Genomic DNA, 3,921 nt, shown 5'->3' with positions numbered 1-3,921 from the left:
GGCTGCGGTGCCGGCCGGCCCCGCCGACACAGGCAGAGGGAGCGTCGCCACCCCCAGGCCCTAGGAAACTTTCAGGGCCTCCGGCGGTGGAGTGGGAGGAGGGGGCGCCGCGGGACCCCGGTCCGGTCGCTCGGCTCTGCCGGCCGGGGCGGTGGCCGCGCCTGGGCCGCTCCTAACCAAGGAGCGGGTTCGTTGTTTATCCGCAGAGGCCGGCGAGGGCCTGAGGGCTGGGAGCAATCGATCCTCCCGCACCAGGCCCGGGGACAGCGCTGCTCCCCAGTACGCAGTCCTTCCTCTTGGGCACCCCTTTCTGGTTCCCCGCAGCTGCTCCTGGGGACCCACTGGGAGAGCAAGGCTTCTGCCCTCCCAGGCCCTCCACACCCTAAATCCAGCCCTCGAGGAGTAAGAACTGCAGGACACACCCTAGACCAGTCCTGGTTCTTTTTTTGTTTTGAGATGAGGTCTCACTACATTGCCAGCCTCAAACTCCGTCTTCCTGCCTCAGCCTCCCAGTAGCTGGGGCTGCAGGTATGCACGTCCTGTGGCCTGGACTCTCATTCTTGCTAACGGGCTAGGTGACCGTGTGGAAGTCACTTGTACTCGCCCTGTCTTCGCCTGGAAGCAGAGGTCCCTAAATGTCCCCTCCTCCCTGGCTCTCCAGGTGCACCTCTGTCCCGCTCTGCTCGGAACTGGTCCTTCCTGCCTGGCCTCACACCTCAGCCACATATGCCAGGAGTCCGCAGTCAGTCACCCGCATTCTTTGGGCCTTGGTCACTGGTCCCCCGACCCCTGTCCCTTTCGGTCACTGGGCCCTGCTGCCTGGCACAGAACCCTCACAGGGGACAAGGACCGCTCTGATGTCTTCTTGTTCCGTGTGCATTGTAAGCCCCGAGTGGCCAGCATGGGCCTTTGGCTGTGTGCACACGTTTACTCCTGGCAGTTACCAAGTGCCTGCCGCGTGCCGGGTACTGTCCTAAATGTTTGGAGGACATCCAGGAGCCGAAAAGACAGTCACTGTTTGTAGAATGAATGAATGTGGCCTTGTATTGCGCCTCAAATGAGTTCCGGTTGAGAAATTGAAACACAGCCAAGGGAATGTATTGACTTACGTCTGCGCAGCACCTTACAGTTTGCACGGTACAGGCCCCTCCCCCTGCCCACCATCAGCAATGGGCATTTCTGGCTGGGCACAGGGCACTGTGTCCCTGAAGAGCTCAGCAGGCAGAGAGGCCCATACACTTCCGGGCTTGGAGATGCCGTGCTGGAGCCACTTTGGGGTACCATTTAGTGCTACAGGGAGAGGCGCGGTTACTTCCGCTCCTAGCTGCAGAAGCCTGAGACCTGGGAGGTGACACTGCCGGGGGCCACACAGGTGTGCAGGGCGGGGTGGGCATGGTCAGGGCCACGCCTGCGGCTGCCTTCCAGCCCTCCCAGCCTGCCTGACACTGCTGGGGTCAGGCCGTGAACAGACCCCCACACACACACACACCGCACTGGGACATCCTCGGGTCACTGTCAGTCACATCAGAAGTGACCGGCGCGGGGTGCACTCAGGCGGAAGAGGGGGCAGAAGCCAGGCCGCTGTGGGCTGCAGGGTGAGGAGCTGGAGAGGAAGGATGTGGGCCCCTGGCTCCAGAGGGGGGTCAGAGAGGCAGAGGCACTGGAGAGCTGTCTCTCTCAGCCGAGCACTTGAGGTGTTGGCTGTTGAGTCACAACAAAGCGGGTGGGTGAGGATGCAGGCGGGTGGAGAGCCTGAGGCAGGGTCCCTCCCTCCTGGAGGAAGTGAGAGCAGAGCGGCAGCAGGGAGCAGGGCAGAGGAGTGGTTAGCCCTGACACTCGGAGGCGCCGGAGGGCTTCCCCAGCACGGCCAGAGTGACTCAGGCGGGAAGGGGACAAAGCGGAAGTGGCTGCAGCCCAGGAGGTCCCGGCCAGCGCTGAGCACGGGGAGGACCCGGGCCTGGCGCTCAGCTGCACCCAGCTGCTAGGGTTGGGCTGGCGAGGGGGTGCTCTGGCCTGCTCCCCTAGAAGTTTGTGCTCCTTCTCTTTAGCTGACTGGACCAGCCTCTCCCGCCTCTTCGCGGCAGTCACTGTGACGGTAGCTAGCTGCCACCTCAGGTGACCCTCACAGCAATCCTCTGTGGGGGGGACACTTGTGATCCCCGTTCGCGGGTTACAGGGGGCAGACTGAGGTACTGGGAGGCCGAGTCACCCTGTCACAGTCCCATGAGTGAGGCAGGGCCGGGACTCCCACCCGATTGTCTTCTGCCCCTGCCCGCGCCCTTGCGCCTGCTGAGCCTGGTCCGCTCTCTTCTCTGGAGCATCTCTGAGCGCTAGAGTTTGAACTCGGACCTCTCTGGAGAGGCTGCCAGGGACATGAGGAAGTTTCTGGAACTTAATGGAAAAATCCTCCCGGATGAAGCCCGCAGCCCGGTCCACAGTAGGTTCTGTGCAGCAGAGGCCCTGGTGCCAACCCCGCCTGTCCCCTCCGCTTGGCCGGCAGCCTGGGTAGAGCTGGCTTTGTCTGCCTGTGTGGCAGAAGAGCTCTCTCATCGTCCCTGTCCCCACACAGACGGAACGTGCCTCAAGCTTAGCCTTCCGGAAGCATCTCCGCATCTGAGCTAGGACGCCGGCACTAAGTCGGCAGAGAGGGGCCTGCCAAGGGCTTCCCTAGCAGGTGCCTGGCACTGCAAACCAAGATTGCCCCTGCGATGAGAAGCCCAGATTTGGTTCTGACTTCCTTTGTGGTTTGGGGTGGAGCCCTTCAGAATCAGGAAGTGCAGGTGGGTGTGTTGCCACTCGCTGCTCTCCACTCAGAAGGCTGAGGCAGTAAGACTGCTTAAACCAGACCAGCCTGGGTAGCATAGTAAAAACCTGTTTCAAAGAATAAAATAAGAGCCAGCGTGGTGGCGCACGCCTGTAATCCCAGCACTCGGGAGGCTGAGGCAGGAGGATTGTTGAGAGTTCGAGGCCAGCCTGGGCTACAAAGTGAGTTCAAGACCAGCCTGAAGAGCACAGCAAGACCCTGTCTCAAAAAGACAAAACAAAAACAAAATAAAATAAAAAGCCAAGAGTGGTGGTTCATACCCATAACACCAGTATTCGCAGCACTCTGGAGTTTCAGGCTGGAGGATTTTAGTTTGAGGTCAGCCAGAGCTGCCTAGTAAGACCCTATCTCAACAAACAACAAATAAATAAATGTAAAATAAAAAACAAAACCCGGAGGAGAGGATGAGAACACACACTTGGCGAGGGCCGCTGGCGTGAGGCTGACTCCTGTCAGGCTGACTGTGGCCACCAAGGTCTTGCCTCCACCAGTGAGGCCCAGGCAGAGGGGAGGCTTTGCCCTGAGACCCGGAGTCAAATCCAGTGTGGCTGTGGCCTCTGCTCGTGGGCTCCCTGCCTTAGACGGGCCTAACGTCCATCCTGGGCTTCCAGGAGGGCTACATGGGACACAGCTCCAGGCACGGCATCTGGTCTGCGGCAGGCACAGAACACGTGTGTTCACAAGGCCACGTGCAGCCTGCCCAGGATGCCTGTGTGTTAGGAGACAGAGTGGGACGGGAAGGAGGCCACTGGCCGCTGAACACTTTGGGAGGAAGGGGTGGTGGTGGGATGTGACAGAATGTGCAGAGGGCAGGGCTCCTGACGGCAGCCCCCTGCAGGCAGGAGCAGGGGCACTGGCGAGGTGGGGCAGGGCTCGCGTGTGCAGAGCCCTGGGGCCCGGCCAGAGCTGGACTGTGCCTGCCTGAGGAGCCGACCTGGCCTCCAGGCACAGGGGCGCCCGGCCCACGGGGCAGAGGTTCCAAGGCCCCAGGACCAGGCTCCTGCTCAGACCACAGCGCTTGCCAGGCGGGACAGGGAGGGGGACGCAGCCCTGGCTGTGGCTGACCACACTGTGGGTCTCTCCCCAGGAGATCTGCA

The sequence above is a fragment of the Chinchilla lanigera genome, unplaced genomic scaffold (genome assembly GCF_000276665.1).
Source record: "Chinchilla lanigera isolate Chin_1 unplaced genomic scaffold, ChiLan1.0 scaffold00119, whole genome shotgun sequence".
NCBI lineage: Eukaryota > Metazoa > Chordata > Mammalia > Rodentia > Chinchillidae > Chinchilla > Chinchilla lanigera.
Note: the sequence above shows the minus strand (reverse complement) of the source record.